At 41.5% G+C, this 17273-nt stretch overlaps 4 non-coding genes across 4 annotated transcripts; all 4 read left to right on the forward strand.

Moving 5' to 3' along the window:
- The first annotated feature begins 2517 nt into the window (after positions 1 to 2517).
- On the forward strand, positions 2518 to 2680 carry LOC142436701 (U1 spliceosomal RNA). Its single transcript, XR_012782076.1, has one exon. It is a non-coding gene; the product is annotated as a U1 spliceosomal RNA (small nuclear RNA).
- A 4117-nt stretch (positions 2681 to 6797) lies between these two features.
- On the forward strand, positions 6798 to 6960 carry LOC142436703 (U1 spliceosomal RNA). Its single transcript, XR_012782078.1, has one exon. It is a non-coding gene; the product is annotated as a U1 spliceosomal RNA (small nuclear RNA).
- Positions 6961 to 11076: 4116 nt separating this feature from the next.
- Positions 11077 to 11239, forward strand: LOC142436702 (U1 spliceosomal RNA). Its single transcript, XR_012782077.1, has one exon. It is a non-coding gene; the product is annotated as a U1 spliceosomal RNA (small nuclear RNA).
- Positions 11240 to 15353: 4114 nt separating this feature from the next.
- On the forward strand, positions 15354 to 15516 carry LOC142436690 (U1 spliceosomal RNA). Its single transcript, XR_012782067.1, has one exon. It is a non-coding gene; the product is annotated as a U1 spliceosomal RNA (small nuclear RNA).
- The last annotated feature ends 1757 nt before the right edge of the window (positions 15517 to 17273 follow it).

Consider the following 17273-nt stretch of genomic DNA (forward strand, 5'->3'; position numbering starts at 1 on the left):
TTTCAAAGGGTGACTTCAGTGTTGCCTCACCCAGATTTACGTTTTTCATTTCTAGAGTGCCTCAACATGAGTTTTTTTTTGGGGGGTGTGGGGGAGGGTTAAGGAGCATTATCATTTTCCAACATCAGTTGTTGATGGGAAATTTTACATCCTGCAGGTTCCCGTATACAATAATTACATTAAACAATGGAGTTTTCTGTATCTTCCTGTTTTTCACATCAGGTTATGCTCACTCATATTGTTAGCTTATCACGCCAAATTTCCAAGAGGCACAGGTGTTGTTAATTGAAGGGCGGAATGATTCATTCATTGGTCACTTTAGCATTGCAAGTTCTTGAGCATCTTGATTTTGAAATTCAGTAAAGTGAGATGATGCCTTAGCCAGTTAAATGCTACTCCTTCCAAACCTCACGTACACTCAGACATATCTGAGCAGAAGCCACATTATCTACGTGAAACAACTTTGGGTGCTCCCCAGCTATATGCAGATGCCCACCAAATATGAGATTATTTTGCTTTCTCTGACTTGGCTCTTACTAGCAGTCAGCCTCATTCCATCTCTTTTGTAGATGGTTGTGGATTCTGGGGGGCCTATGGCATAATGGTGGGCTTATGAGATTAAAAATATCTTTGAGGGAAGTTTCTTATGTGCATTTAATATTTAATTACAACTCTCTTTTATACACGTGTGTCTGTGGATTTCCACATCTAAAGTGCACAGATTAACACATTCCCATAGCAGAGTGAACCTCCCTTCCGTCATGTCTATAGGTATTTCTCCTTCCTATGGGCAGCTGGACAGTAATTCAACTGGGAAACATCTGGTAAACCAGGACAATGGTGTTTCCCCAGCTTTCTGTGATGAGGCACCAGGACATTGGTTACCTTTGTAAAAGTCTCCTGACACGTCCTCGTGATGTCTGTTTCTGGGATCATAGAGGCTTCCTCTTCCTTGGTTGGTCTTGTTGGTAGGTACTATCCAGTTGGTCTGCTTCAAAGCAACCGCAATGTACAGGACAAGGAAAGGCTTGCCAATCCTGGGCCACCCTCATATCTTTTTGATGTTTGAACCCATCTTTGAAGCCCCCGTGGCCATGCATCGTGCAAAAGACCTGGCTCTTTGTCACTGGCCCTCCCCTTTAGTCTGACCAGAAGTGTTCGTCATCTGGCCCTCTCTCTGGCAAGGTTCTGCCTTGGTTTACTAGTCCTTCACTACCTGACAGTGTTTCCATGATTAGCATAAGGTTTTCAGTGGTGTATTTCGTCATCCTCAGTGTGTCCTTCGTCTAGACACCCTGCTGCGCGCTTTGCCCTTTACATGACATTGCTGGCATTGGAAATAGCAGTGACCTGCACTCTGACTTTCCCTTCTGTACCTAGCTACAAATGGACAGATTTTTAACAGGTCACAGTTTATCACCGACCCATGTACCACCCTTGAAGCAGCATTGGGGTAGATAATAAATCACGAGTAGTCCTGCACAAGGAGATGGAGCCCTCATGTCTGAGTGGTTACAAACACCAGCCGCCCCAGGCGCACAAAAGGCGCTTTCAATTCCAGTAAAGAGTTAACAACCTCAGAAACCCAGATGGGCAGTTCTTTCCACCTGCAGCCACCCACACTGCATGTCTTTGTTGAGATGGAGGAGGACATTGTGGATTGGTGTGGGACATATGGGCTAATGTTGGACTTGTACACTTGGGCTGCACTGGTTTGGGATTTTTTCTCCATGTGCATTTACCCTTTATCTAAAGCTCCCTTTTATACATTTCAGTTTCTGTGGATTTATTTCTCTAATGTACTCAGACTAACACAAGTAATATAAGAAGAGGCAGGACACAAGTAAGCACCCGTTTCCTTTTGGGAAAGACACTAAACAGTGAAAAGCTATTTTCCAACAAGCCATCTCTGGGTGGCACAAACAGTTAAGTGCTCAATTCATAACTTAAACGATCATCTGAACCCATATCGTGGTACCTCAGAAGGCAGACCTGGTGGTTTGCTTTTGAACCCTCACAGAGCCTTGCAGCCCCTATCTAACAAGGTTCAGTTTGGCTCTGCACACCAGGTTTCAATGACTTGGAATCTACCCCACAGTAACTGTTTGGATGCAAGTATACTCAGTCCTGAGTTATGACCGGCCCCATCCTGACGATTCTGTCATGAGGCAGTTCTGACCGAAGTCAAATACCTCATGATACTAGCTTTTCTATTCTTATTTTTTTCCACAGGTAGTTAAAAGACTTTATTCGGAAGGCTTTGAAGTCAAAAGTAACACTCTTGATAGAATTTTCTTTCATCCTTTAAGTCGGCTCTGCAAATATATAATCAGTGAATTAGCTGTAAGATCAAAGATACGTTAATTTATTTAAGATAAAATATATTTTAGTTCTTAAAATTTATTCTATAAAGTACATATTTCCCTATAAATTCCCTACTTATACAAAAGAGGTAAAAAATAAATTCAAAATATAAAATCCCCAACAAAACAGTAACTGAACATCTTTTTAAAAATTGTAAAAACCTGGCAGGGGAGACACCATGATCAAGAAGGTGGTTTTCCCAGGGCGAGGCTTATCCATTGCACTCCGGATGTGCTGAACCCTGCGATTTCCCCAAATGTGGGAAACTCGACTGCATATTTGTGGTAGTGGGGGACTACGTTCGAGCTCTCCCCTGATTAAAAAAAAAATGTAAAAAACTAACAAGAGAAACTGATGTGTGTGTTTGTTAATATTCATAAAAGTGAAAAATCTCTGGATGGGGGAATCCCACCCCCTAGCTTTACATATCTCACCTTCATCAGACTGTGGGGCTTGAATACTTTGGATATAAACTTACAGCTACAATGGCATTAGATGTGTGTGGTATAGCATGGGTGCATGCTACTTATGATAAACTTTCTAAAAACAGAAAGTGAAGCAGATGGTCATAATGCAGCTCATCATAAGTATAATACAGCACAACTCAGAGATTGTGTTTACTGGGTCTTTGAACTGATATGAGCCAATTGAGATGTGGGATGATGAACTGAATGTGAAATTGACCTGTTTTTTAAAAGCTTGAATGATCTGGAAGGCTAAATGGAATGGGAAAAAGTATGGTTTCAATCCTTGGAATAGTGATTTGGGGACCTTTCAGGAACCTGATTCATGATGCCAATTTACTTCCAACACTGTGGATAGTGACACACATTCAATGAAGCAAGTGCTTGACTGCCAACTTTGAGCCGCTCTATGACTGCCTACTCAGCCTATCCAGACATTTCCTTGTAAACTGGCATTATATTTTTTTAGCCAAATAAGTTTCTAATGGCTAATTTATTCAGTTTCCATAAAACACATTATTTAATAACACTTTTTTAATCTCCACAAATGAAAATGTGGTTCTAAAGTATAATCACCAAGGTTATTGGGTAAAAGGGACTGCAGGACACAAGGTACTAGGAACTTCAGAAACCTAGGGATTTGGGCGGAAACACTGATTGAGGCACACTAAGACACCGCTTGACATGGAATAGCCCTCATGTGGTCCTACGACGTGTGATATCTAGGCAGTGAGCCCTCCTACTCAGTCACAATCTCCTACTCCTCAGAACTGTTTTGGAGTCAGGGGAGACTGCATATAAAGTCCCCAGAAAGGATCAGTGTCTAGGCTGGAGTCTGAACGCATCAATATATTAAAGATACTTGCTTCTGTTTGCATCACTTTTATCCCTATCATTCTTCTCCTGCAGCCAAAACTCAGTCCCAGGGGGATGGCAAATACAGTAACCAGACTGTTCTGTCTGACTTCTACGTTAGGACACATAGACCATCTGAATAAACCCCTTGATTCTGTGTCCCTCTCCTTCCCATAGACAAAACTGCAGCCAGCACCAGACCTTAAACCTGCAGACTAAAGGTTTGTCAAAAGTCTAGAAACAGCAGTCAATACCCTGAAAACCTAGCCTGCAGAAGAGAAGACACAGAATCAAAAGCTACAACTGAAAAAAAAAAAAAAAAGCTCCAGGTGGGTGTCATTCAGACAACCGATTCCAATGAAAACACTTGAGCTACTCACAGTGAAAATTGTTTTACTTCCATACTATTGTAACTCAAACAGTTTCCCATATCTCACCTCCAAATATAACTCCAGCAGATTCAAGTTTATTAAGGAAGAGGTAATTATTCTGGTGTTTCCCCTGCACCGATTATGGAGCCTCAAACAGTTTTACTATTCTCAGGTCATGCCTTAGATTTTCAACTATTTGAATGTGAAGGAAATCTTAACATGCCGCGTTTCAAAGGGTGACTTCAGTGTTGCCTCACCCAGATTTACGTTTTTCATTTCTAGAGTGCCTCAACATGAGTTTTTTTTGGGGGGTGTGGGGGAGGGTTAAGGAGCATTATCATTTTCCAACATCAGTTGTTGATGGGAAATTTTACATCCTGCAGGTTCCCGTATACAATAATTACATTAAACAATGGAGTTTTCTGTATCTTCCTGTTTTTCACATCAGGTTATGCTCACTCATATTGTTAGCTTATCACGCCAAATTTCCAAGAGGCACAGGTGTTGTTAATTGAAGGGCGGAATGATTCATTCATTGGTCACTTTAGCATTGCAAGTTCTTGAGCATCTTGATTTTGAAATTCAGTAAAGTGAGATGATGCCTTAGCCAGTTAAATGCTACTCCTTCCAAACCTCACGTACACTCAGACATATCTGAGCAGAAGCCACATTATCTACGTGAAACAGCTTTGGGTGCTCCCCAGCTATATGCAGATGCCCACCAAATATGAGATTATTTTGCTTTCTCTGACTTGGCTCTTACTAGCAGTCAGCCTCATTCCATCTCTTTTGTAGATGGTTGTGGATTCTGGGGGGCCTATGGCATAATGGTGGGCTTATGAGATTAAAAAGATCTTTGAGGGAAGTTTCTTATGTGCATTTAATATTTAATTACAACTCTCTTTTATACACGTGTGTCTGTGGATTTCCACATCTAAAGTGCACAGATTAACTCATTCCCATAGCAGAGTGAACCTCCCTTCCGTCATGTCTATAGGTATTTCTCCTTCCTATGGGCAGCTGGACAGTAATTCAACTGGGAAACATCTGGTAAACCAGGACAATGGTGTTTCCCCAGCTTTCTGTGATGAGGGACCAGGACATTGGTTACCTTTGTAAAAGTCTCCTGACACGTCCTCGTGATGTCTGTTTCTGGGATCATAGAGGCTTCCTCTTCCTTGGTTGGTCTTGTTGGTAGGTACTATCCAGTTGGTCTGCTTCAAAGCAACCGCAATGTACAGGACAAGGAAAGGCTTGCCAATCCTGGGCCACCCTCATATCTTTTTGATGTTTGAACCCATCTTTGAAGCCCCCGTGGCCATGCATCGTGCAAAAGACCTGGCTCTTTGTCACTGGCCCTCCCCTTTAGTCTGACCAGAAGTGTTCGTCATCTGGCCCTCTCTCTGGCAAGGTTCTGCCTTGGTTTACTAGTCCTTCACTACCTGACAGTGTTTCCATGATTAGCATAAGGTTTTCAGTGGTGTATTTCGTCATCCTCAGTGTGTCCTTCGTCTAGACACCCTGCTGCACGCTTTGCCCTTTACATGACATTGCTGGCATTGGAAATAGCAGTGACCTGCACTCTGACTTTCCCTTCTGTACCTAGCTACAAATGGACAGATTTTTAACAGGTCACAGTTTATCACCGACCCATGTACCACCCTTGAAGCAGCATTGGGGTAGATAATAAATCACGAGTAGTCCTGCACAAGGAGATGGAGCCCTCATGTCTGAGTGGTTACAAACACCAGCCGCCCCAGGCGCACAAAAGGCGCTTTCAATTCCAGTAAAGAGTTAACAACCTCAGAAACCCAGATGGGCAGTTCTTTCCACCTGCAGCCATCCACACTGCATGTCTTTGTTGAGATGGAGGAGGACATTGTGGATTGGTGTGGGACATATGGGCTAATGTTGGACTTGTACACTTGGGCTGCACTGGTTTGGGATTTTTTCTCCATGTGCATTTACCCTTTATCTAAAGCTCCCTTTTATACATTTCAGTTTCTGTGGATTTATTTCTCTAATGTACTCAGACTAACACAAGTAATATAAGAAGAGGCAGGACACAAGTAAGCACCCGTTTCCTTTTGGGAAAGACACTAAACAGTGAAAAGCTATTTTCCAACAAGCCATCTCTGGGTGGCACAAACAGTTAAGTGCTCAATTCATAACTTAAACGATCATCCTTACCCATATCGTGGTACCTCAGAAGGCAGACCTGGTGGTTTGCTTTTGAACCCTCACAGAGCCTTGCAGCCCCTATCTAACAAGGTTCAGTTTGGCTCTGCACACCAGGTTTCAATGACTTCGAATCTACCCCACAGTAACTGTTTGGATGCAAGTATACTCAGTCCTGAGTTATGACCGGCCCCATCCTGACGATTCTGTCATGAGGCAGTTCTGACCGAAGTCAAATACCTCATGATACTAGCTTTTCTATTCTTATTTTTTTCCACAGGTAGTTAAAAGACTTTATTCGGAAGGCTTTGAAGTCAAAAGTAACACTCTTGATAGAATTTTCTTTCATCCTTTAAGTCGGCTCTGCATATATATAATCAGTGAATTAGCTGTAAGATCAAAGATACGTTAATTTATTTAAGATAAAATATATTTTAGTTCTTAAAATTTATTCTATAAAGTACATATTTCCCTATAAATTCCCTACTTATACAAAAGAGGTAAAAAATAAATTCAAAATATAAAATCCCCAACAAAACAGTAACTGAACATCTTTTTAAAAATTGTAAAAACCTGGCAGGGGAGACACCATGATCAAGAAGGTGGTTTTCCCAGGGCGAGGCTTATCCATTGCACTCCGGATGTGCTGAACCCTGCGATTTCCCCAAATGTGGGAAACTCGACTGCATATTTGTGGTAGTGGGGGACTACATTCGAGCTCTCCCCTGATTAAAAAAAATTGTAAAAAACTAACAAGAGAAACTAATGTGTGTGTTTGTTAATATTTATAAAAGTGAAAAATCTCTGGATGGGGGACTCCCACCCCCTAGCTTTACATATCTCACCTTCATCAGACTGTGGGGCTTGAATACTTTGGATATAAACTTACAGCTACAATGGCATTAGATGTGTGTGGTATAGCATGGGTGCATGCTACTTATGATAAACTTTCTAAAAACAGAAAGTGAAGCAGATGGTCATAATGCAGCTCATCATAAGTATAATACAGCACAACTCAGAGATTGTGTTTACTGGGTCTTTGAACTGATATGAGCCAATTGAGATGTGGGATGATGAACTGAATGTGAAATTGACCTGTTTTTTAAAAGCTTGAATGATCTGGAAGGCTAAATGGAATGGGAAAAAGTATGGTTTCAATCCTTGGAATAGTGATTTGGGGACCTTTCAGGAACCTGATTCATGATGCCAATTTACTTCCAACACTGTGGATAGTGACACACATTCAATGAAGCAAGTGCTTGACTGCCAACTTTGAGCCGGCTCTATGACTGCCTACTCAGCCTATCCAGACATTTCCTTGTAAACCGGCATTATATTTTTTTAGCCAAATAAGTTTCTAATGGCTAATTTATTCAGTTTCCATAAAACACATTATTTAATAACACTTTTTTAATCTCCACAAATGAAAATGTGGTTCTAAAGTATAATCACCAAGGTTATTGGGTAAAAGGGACTGCAGAACACAAGGTACTAGGAACTTCAGAAACCTAGGGATTTGGGCGGAAACACTGATTGAGGCACACTAAGACACCGCTTGACATGGAATAGCCCTCATGTGGTCCTACGACGTGTGATATCTAGGCAGTGAGCCCTCCAACTCAGTCACAATCTCCTACTCCTCAGAACTGTTTTGGAGTCAGGGGAGACTGCATATAAAGTCCCCAGAAAGGATCAGTGTCTAGGCTGGAGTCTGAACCCATCAATATATTAAAGATACTTGCTTCTGTTTGCATCACTTTTATCCCTATCATTCTTCTCCTGCAGCCAAAACTCAGTCCCAGGGGGATGGCAACTACAGTAACCAGACTGTTCTGTCTGACTTCTACGTTAGGACACATAGACCATCTGAATAAGCCCTTTGATTCTGTGTCCCTCTCCTTCCCATAGACAAAACTGCAGCCAGCACCAGACCTTAAACCTGCAGACTAAAGGTTTGTCAAAAGTCTAGAAAGAGCAGTCAATACCCTGAAAACCTAGCCTGCAGAAGAGAAGACACAGAATCAAAAGCTACAACTGAAAAAAAAAAAAAAAGCTCCATGTGGGTGTCATTCAGACAACCGATTCCAATGAAAACCCTTGAGCTACTCACAGTGAAAATTGTTTTACTTCCATACTATTGTAACTCAAACAGTTTCCCATATCTCACCTCCAAATATAACTCCAGCAGATTCAAGTTTATTAAGGAAGAGGCAATTATTCTGGTGTTTCCCCTGCACCGATTATGGAGCCTCAAACAGTTTTACTATTCTCAGGTCATGCCTTAGATTTTCAACTATTTGAATGCGAAGGAAATCTTAACATGCCGCGTTTCAAAGGGTGACTTCAGTGTTGCCTCACCCAGATTTACGTTTTTCATTTCTAGAGTGCCTCAACATGAGTTTTTTTTGGGGGGTGTGGGGGAGGGTTAAGGAGCATTATCATTTTCCAACATCAGTTGTTGATGGGAAATTTTACATCCTGCAGGTTCCCGTATACAATAATTACATTAAACAATGGAGTTTTCTGTATCTTCCTGTTTTTCACATCAGGTTATGCTCACTCATATTGTTAGCTTATCACGCCAAATTTCCAAGAGGCACAGGTGTTGTTAATTGAAGGGCGGAATGATTCATTCATTGGTCACTTTAGCATTGCAAGTTCTTGAGCATCTTGATTTTGAAATTCAGTAAAGTGAGATGATGCCTTAGCCAGTTAAATGCTACTCCTTCCAAACCTCACGTACACTCAGACATATCTGAGCAGAAGCCACATTATCTACGTGAAACAGCTTTGGGTGCTCCCCAGCTATATGCAGATGCCCACCAAATATGAGATTATTTTGCTTTCTCTGACTTGGCTCTTACTAGCAGTCAGCCTCATTCCATCTCTTTTGTAGATGGTTGTGGATTCTGGGGGGCCTATGGCATAATGGTGGGCTTATGAGATTAAAAATATCTTTGAGGGAAGTTTCTTATGTGCATTTAATATTTAATTACAACTCTCTTTTATACACGTGTGTCTGTGGATTTCCACATCTAAAGTGCACAGATTAACACATTCCCATAGCAGAGTGAACCTCCCTTCCGTCATGTCTATAGGTATTTCTCCTTCCTATGGGCAGCTGGACAGTAATTCAACTGGGAAACATCTGGTAAACCAGGACAATGGTGTTTCTCCAGCTTTCTGTGATGAGGGACCAGGACATTGGTTACCTTTGTAAAAGTCTCCTGACACGTCCTCGTGATGTCTGTTTCTGGGATCATAGAGGCTTCCTCTTCCTTGGTTGGTCTTGTTGTTAGGTACTATCCAGTTGGTCTGCTTCAAAGCAACCGCAATGTACAGGACAAGGAAAGGCTTGCCAATCCTGGGCCACCCTCATATCTTTTTGATGTTTGAACCCATCTCTGAAGCCCCCGTGGCCATGCATCGTGCAAAAGACCTGGCTCTTTGTCACTGGCCCTCCCCTTTAGTCTGACCAGAAGTGTTCGTCATCTGGCCCTCTCTCTGGCAAGGTTCTGCCTTGGTTTACTAGTCCTTCACTACCTGACAGTGTTTCCATGATTAGCATAAGGTTTTCAGTGGTGTATTTCGTCATCCTCAGTGTGTCCTTCGTCTAGACACCCTGCTGCACGCTTTGCCCTTTACATGACATTGCTGGCATTGGAAATAGCAGTGACCTGCACTCTGACTTTCCCTTCTGTACCTAGCTACAAATGGACAGATTTTTAACAGGTCACAGTTTATCACCGACCCATGTACCACCCTTGAAGCAGCATTGGGGTAGATAATAAATCACGAGTAGTCCTGCACAAGGAGATGGAGCCCTCATGTCTGAGTGGTTACAAACACCAGCCGCCCCAGGCGCACAAAAGGCGCTTTCAATTCCAGTAAAGAGTTAACAACCTCAGAAACCCAGATGGGCAGTTCTTTCCACCTGCAGCCACCCACACTGCATGTCTTTGTTGAGATGGAGGAGGACATTGTGGATTGGTGTGGGACATATGGGCTAATGTTGGACTTGTACACTTGGGCTGCACTGGTTTGGGATTTTTTCTCCATGTGCATTTACCCTTTATCTAAAGCTCCCTTTTATACATTTCAGTTTCTGTGGATTTATTTCTCTAATGTACTCAGACTAACACAAGTAATATAAGAAGAGGCAGGACAAAAGTAAGCACCCGTTTCCTTTTGGGAAAGACACTAAACAGTGAAAAGCTATTTTCCAACAAGCCATCTCTGGGTGGCACAAACAGTTAAGTGCTCAATTCATAACTTAAACGATCATCTGAACCCATATCGTGGTACCTCAGAAGGCAGACCTGGTGGTTTGCTTTTGAACCCTCACAGAGCCTTGCAGCCCCTATCTAACAAGGTTCAGTTTGGCTCTGCACACCAGGTTTCAATGACTTGGAATCTACCCCACAGTAACTGTTTGGATGCAAGTATACTCAGTCCTGAGTTATGACCGGCCCCATCCTGACGATTCTGTCATGAGGCAGTTCTGACCGAAGTCAAATACCTCATGATACTAGCTTTTCTATTCTTATTTTTTTCCACAGGTAGTTAAAAGACTTTATTCGGAAGGCTTTGAAGTCAAAAGTAACACTCTTGATAGAATTTTCTTTCATCCTTTAAGTCGGCTCTGCAAATATATAATCAGTGAATTAGCTGTAAGATCAAAGATACGTTAATTTATTTAAGATAAAATATATTTTAGTTCTTAAAATTTATTCTATAAAGTACATATTTCCCTATAAATTCCCTACTTATACAAAAGAGGTAAAAAATAAACACAAAATATAAAATCCCCAACAAAACAGTAACTGAACATCTTTTTAAAAATTGTAAAAACTTGGCAGGGGAGACACCATGATCAAGAAGGTGGTTTTCCCAGGGCGAGGCTTATCCATTGCACTCCGGATGTGCTGAACCCTGCGATTTCCCCAAATGTGGGAAACTCGACTGCATATTTGTGGTAGTGGGGGACTACGTTCGAGCTCTCCCCTGATTAAAAAAAATTGTAAAAAACTAACAAGAGAAACTAATGTGTGTGTTTGTTAATATTTATAAAAGTGAAAAATCTCTGGATGGGGGACTCCCACCCCCTAGCTTTACATATCTCACCTTCATCAGACTGTGGGGCTTGAATACTTTGGATATAAACTTACAGCTACAATGGCATTAGATGTGTGTGGTATAGCATGGGTGCATGCTACTTATGATAAACTTTCTAAAAACAGAAAGTGAAGCAGATGGTCATAATGCAGCTCATCATAAGTATAATACAGCACAACTCAGAGATTGTGTTTACTGGGTCTTTGAACTGATATGAGCCAATTGAGATGTGGGATGATGAACTGAATGTGAAATTGACCTGTTTTTTAAAAGCTTGAATGATCTGGAAGGCTAAATGGAATGGGAAAAAGTATGGTTTCAATCCTTGGAATAGTGATTTGGGGACCTTTCAGGAACCTGATTCATGATGCCAATTTACTTCCAACACTGTGGATAGTGACACACATTCAATGAAGCAAGTGCTTGACTGCCAACTGAGAGCCGGCTCTATGACTGCCTACTCAGCGTATCCAGACATTTCCTTGCAAACTGGCATTATATTTTTTTTAGCCAAATAAGTTTCTAATGGCTAATTTATTCAGTTTCCATAAAACACATTATTTAATAACACTTTTTTAATCTCCACAAATGAAAATGTGGTTCTAAAGTATAAACACCAAGGTTATTGGGTAAAAGGGACTGCAGGACACAGGGTATTAGGAACTTCAGAAACCTAGGGATTTGGTCGGAAACACTGATTGAGGCACACTAAGACACCGCTTCACGTGGAATAGCCCTCATGGGTTCCTACGACGTTTGATATCTAGCCAATGAGCCCTCCTACTCAGTCACAATCTCCGACTCCTCAGAACTGTTTTGGGGTCAGGGGAGACTGCATATAAAGTCCCCAGAAAGGATCAGTGTCTAGGCTGGAGTCTGAATGCATCAATATATTAAAGATACTTGCTTCTGTTTGCATCACTTTTATCCCTATCATTCTTCTCCTGCAGCCAAAACTCAGTCCCAGGGGGATGGCAACTACAGTAACCAGACTGTTCTGTCTGACTTCTACGTTAGGACACATAGACCATCTGAATAAACCCTTTGATTCTGTGTCCCTCCCCTTCCCATAGACAAAACTGCAGCCAGCACCAGACCTTAAACCTGCAGACTAAAGGTTTGTCAAAAGTCTAGAAAGAGCAGTCAATACCCTGAAAACCTAGCCTGCAGAAGAGAAGACACAGAATCAAAAGCTACAACTGAAAAAAAAAAAAAAAGCTCCAGGTGGGTGTCATTCAGACAACCGATTCCAATGAAAACACTTGAGCTACTCACAGTGAAAATTGTTTTACTTCCATACTGTTGTAACTCATACAGTTTCCCATATCTCACCTCCAAATATATCTCCAGCAAATTCAAGTTTATTAAGAAAGAGGCAATTATTCTGGTGTTTCCCCTGCACTGATTATTGAGCCTCAAACAGTTTTACTATTCTCAGGTCCTGCCTTAGATTTTCAACTATTTGAATGTGAAGGAAATCTTAACATGCCGCGTTTCAAAGGGTGACTTCAGGGTTGCCTCACCCAGATTTACGTTTTTCATTTCTAGAGTGCCTCAACATGAGTTTTTTTTTGGGGGGGGAGGGGTAAGGAGCATTATCATTTTCCATCATCAGTTGTTGATGGGAAATTTTACATCCTGCAGGTTCCCGTATACAATAATTACATTAAACAATGGAGTTTTCTGTATCTTCCTGTTTTTCACAACAGGTTTTGCTCACTCATATTGTTAGCTTATCATGCCAAATGTCCAAGATGCACAGGTGGTGTTAATTGAACGGCGGAATGATTCATGCATTGGTCACTTTAGCATTGCAAGTTCTTGAGCATCTTGATTTTGAAATTCAGTAAAGTGAGCTGATGCCTTAGCCAGTTAAATGCTACTCCTTCCAAACCTCACGTACACTCAGACATATCTGAGCAGAAGCCACATTATCTACGTGAAACAGCTTTGGGTGCTCCCAAGCTATATGCAGATGCCCACCAAATATGAGATTATTTTGCTTTCTCTGACTTGGCTCTTACTAGCAGTCAGCCTCATTCCATCTCTTTTGTAGATGGTTGTGGATTCTGGGGGGCCTATGGCATAATGGTTGGCTTATGAGATTAAAAAGATCTTTTAGGGAAGTTTCTTGATGTGCATTTAATATTTAATTACAACTCTCTTTTATACACGTGTGTCTGTGGATTTCCACATCTAAAGTGCACAGATTAACACATTCCCATAGCAGAGTGAACCTCCCTTCCGTCATGTCTATAGGTATTTCTCCTTCCTATGCGCAGCTGGACAGTAATTCATCTGGGAAACACCTGGTAAACCAGGACAATGGTGCTTCCCCAGCTTTCTGTGATGAGGGACCAGGACATTGGTTACCTTTATAAAAGTCTCCTGACACGTCCTCGTGATGTCTGTTTCTGGGATCATAGAGGCTTCCTCTTCCTTGGTTGGTCTTGTTGGTAGGTACTATCCAGTTGGTCTGCTTCAAAGCAACCGCAATGTACAGGACAAGGAAAGGCTTGCCAATCCTGGGCCACCCTCATATCTTTTTGATGTTTGAACCCATCTCTGAAGCCCCCGTTGCCATGCATCGTGCAAAAGACCTGGCTCTTTGTCACTGGCCCTCCCCTTTAAACTGACCAGAAGTTTTCGTCATCTGGCCCTCTCTCTGGCAAGGTTCTGCCTTGGTTTACTAGTCCTTGACTACCTGACAGTGTTTCCATGATTAGCATAAGGTTTTCAGTGGTGTATTTTGTCATCCTCAGTGTGTCCTTCGTCTAGACACCCTGCTGCACGCTTTGCCCTTTACATGACATGGCTGGCATTGGAAATAGCAGTGACATGCACTCTGACTTTCCTTTCTGGACCTAGCTACAAATGGACAGATTTTAAACAGGTCACAGTTTATCACCGACCCATGTACCACCCTTGTAGCAGCATTGGGGTAGATAATAAATCACAAGTAGTCCTGCACAAGGAGATGGAGCCCTCATGTCTGAGTGGTTACAAACACCAGCCGCCCCAGGCGCACAAAAGGCGCTTTCAATTCCAGTAAAGAGTTAACAACCTCAGAAACCCAGATGGGCAGTTCTTTCCACCTGCAGCCACCCACACTGCATGTCTTTGTTGAGATGGAGGAGGACATTGTGGATTGGTGTGGGACATATGGGCTAATGTTGGACTTGTACACTTGGGCTGCACTGGTTTGGGATTTTTTCTCCATGTGCATTTACCCTTTATCTAAAGCTCTCTTTTATACATTTCAGTTTCTGTGGATTTATTTCTCTAATGTACTCAGACTAACACAAGTAATATAAGAAGAGGCAGGACACAAGTAAGCACCCGTTTCCTTTTGGGAAAGACACTAAACAGTGAAAAGCTATTTTCCAACAAGCCATCTCTGGGTGGCACAAACAGTTAAGTGCTCAATTCATAACTTAAACGATCATCTGAACCCATATCGTGGTACCTCAGAAGGCAGACCTGGTGGTTTGCTTTTGAACCCTCACAGAGCCTTGCAGCCCCTATCTAACAAGGTTAAGTTTGGCTCTGCACACCAGGTTTCAATGACTTGGAATCTACCCCACAGTAACTGTTTGGATGCAAGTATACTCAGTCCTGAGTTATGACCGGCCCCATCCTGATGATTCTGTCATGAGGCAGTTCTGACCGAAGTCAAATACCTCATGGTACTAGCTTTTCTTTACTTATTTTTTTCCACAGGTAGTTAAAAGACTTTATTCGGAAGGCTTTGAAGTCAAAAGTAACACTCTTGATAGAATTTTCTTTCATCCTTTAAGTCGGCTCTGCAAATATATAATCAGTGATTTAGCTGTAAGATCAAAGATACGTTAATTTATTTAAGATAAAATATATTTTCGTTCTTAAAATTTATTCCATAAAGTACATATTTCCCTATAAATTCTCTACTTATACAAAAGAGGTAAAAAAATAAACACAAAATATAAAATCCCCAACAAAACAGTAACTGAACATCTTTTTAAAAATTGTAAAAACTTGGCAGGGGAGACACCATGATCAAGAAGGTGGTTTTCCCAGGGCGAGGCTTATCCATTGCACTCCGGATGTGCTGAACCCTGCGATTTCCCCAAATGTGGGAAACACGACTGCATATTTGTGGTAGTGGGGGACTGCGTTCGCGTTCTCCCCTGATTTAAAAAAAAATTGTAAAAAACTAACAAGAGAAACTAATGTGTTCGTTTGTTAATATTTAAAAAAGTGAAAAATCTTTGGATGGGGGAATCCCACCCCCTAGCTTTACATATCTCACCTTCATCAGTCTGTGGGGCTTGAATATTTGGATATATACTTACAGCTACAATGGCATTATATGTGTGTGGTATAGCATGGGTGCATGCTATTTATGATAAACTTTCTAAAAACAGAAAGTGAAGTAGATGGTCATAATGCAGCTCATCATAAGTATAATACAGCACAACTCAGAGATTGTGTTTACTGGGTCTTTGAACTGATATGAGCCAATTGAGATGTGGGATGATGAACTGAATGTGAAATTGACCTGTTTTTTAAAAGCTTAAATGATCTGGAAGGCTAAATGGAATGGGAAAAAGTATGGTTTCAATCCTTGGAATAGTAATTTGGGGACCTTTCAGGAACCTGTTTCATGATGCCAATTTACTTCGAACACTGTGGATAGTGACACACATTCAATGAAGCAAGGGCTTGACTGCCAACTGAGAGCCGGCTCTATGACTGCCTACTCAGCGTATCCAGACATTTCCTTGTAAACTGGCATTATATTTTTTTAGCCAAATAAGTTTCTAATGGCTAATTTATTCAGTTTCCATAAAACACATTATTTAATAACACTATTTTAATCTCCACAAATGAAAATGTGGTTCTAAAGTATAAACACCAAGGTTATTGGGTAAAAGGGACTGCAGGACACAAGGTACTAGGAACTTCAGAAACCTAGGGATTTGGGCGGAAACACTGATTGAGGCACACTAAGACACCGCTTGACGTGGAATAGCCCTCATGGGGTCCTACGACGTGTGATATCTAGGCAGTGAGCCCTCCTACTCAGTCACAATCTCCGACTCCTCAGAACTGTTTTGGGGTCAGGGGAGACTGCATATAAAGTCCCCAGAAAGGATCAGTGTCTAGGCTGGAGTCTGAACGCATCAATATATTAAAGATACTTGCTTCTGTTTGCATCACTTTTATCCCTATCATTCTTCTCCTGCAGCGAAAACTCAGTCCCAGGGGGATGGCAACTACAGTAACCAGACTGTTCTGTCTGACTTCTACATTAGGACACATAGACCATCTGAATAAACCCTTTGATTCTGTGTCCCTCCCCTTTCCATAGACAAAACTGCAGCCAGCACCAGACCTTAAACCTGCAGACTAAAGGTTTGTCAAAAGTCTAGAAAGAGCAGTCAATACCCTGAAAACCTAGCCTGCAGAAGAGAAGACACAGAATCAAAAGCTACAACTGAAAAAAAAAAAAAAGCTCCAGGTGGGTGTCATTCAGACAACCGATTCCAATGAAAACACTTGAGCTACTCACAGTGAAAATTGTTTTACTTCCATACTGTTGTAACTCAAACAGTTTCCCATATCTCACCTCCAAATATAACTCCAGCAGATTCAAGTTTATTAAGGAAGAGGCAATTATTCTGGTGTTTCCCCTGCACCGATTATGGCGCCTCAAACAGTTTTACTATTCTCAGGTCATGCCTTAGATTTTCAACTATTTGAATGTGAAAGAAATCTTAACATGCCGCGTTTCAAAGGGTGACTTCAGTGTTGCCTCAACCAGATTTAAGTTTTTCATTTCTAGAGTGCCTCAACATGAGTTGTTTTTTATTTTTGGGGGGGAGGGGTAAGGAGCATTATCATTTTCCATCATCAGTTGTTGGTTCCCGTATACAATAATTACATT

This window comes from Tenrec ecaudatus, unplaced genomic scaffold, assembly GCF_050624435.1.
Source record: "Tenrec ecaudatus isolate mTenEca1 unplaced genomic scaffold, mTenEca1.hap1 Scaffold_546, whole genome shotgun sequence".
NCBI classification, from domain to species: domain Eukaryota; kingdom Metazoa; phylum Chordata; class Mammalia; order Afrosoricida; family Tenrecidae; genus Tenrec; species Tenrec ecaudatus.